This window comes from Oxyura jamaicensis, chromosome 28 (genome assembly GCF_011077185.1).
Source record: "Oxyura jamaicensis isolate SHBP4307 breed ruddy duck chromosome 28, BPBGC_Ojam_1.0, whole genome shotgun sequence".
NCBI classification, from domain to species: domain Eukaryota; kingdom Metazoa; phylum Chordata; class Aves; order Anseriformes; family Anatidae; genus Oxyura; species Oxyura jamaicensis.
The window spans coordinates 1,795,930-1,796,314 of record NC_048920.1 but is presented as its reverse complement, the minus strand read 5'-3'; positions in this window follow the sequence as shown (position 1 = coordinate 1,796,314).

Below are 385 nucleotides of genomic sequence, written 5' to 3'. Positions count from 1 at the left end.
GCCCCCCCCCCCCAGCCTGCAGAGCCCCCCCCCCAGGTCCCCTCGCAGGGACCCCTCTGGGTGCAGCCCCCGCTGCCGGGGGTCCTGAGCGGGATGCGGCCGCTGCTCAGCTCCGTGGCGCTGGGCACCGCTGAGCGGCCCCAGGCTGGGGCTGGGGGGGCTGGGGGGGTGCAGCGGTCCTGCCAGGGGGGGTCGCTGCCAGCTCGCCCCCAAATCCTGGTCCCTGGGATGGGGCCAACGCGGCTCCTTGCAGCGGGCTCCGTGCCCCGCGTTCCTCCAGCTCCTGGGGATGCCCCTCGGCCCCTCGAAGGGGAAGTTCCCCGTGGCCACGGACTTGCGAAACGGAGGGGAATGGGGAATAAAAGCCATGGGGGGGGGGGGGGGG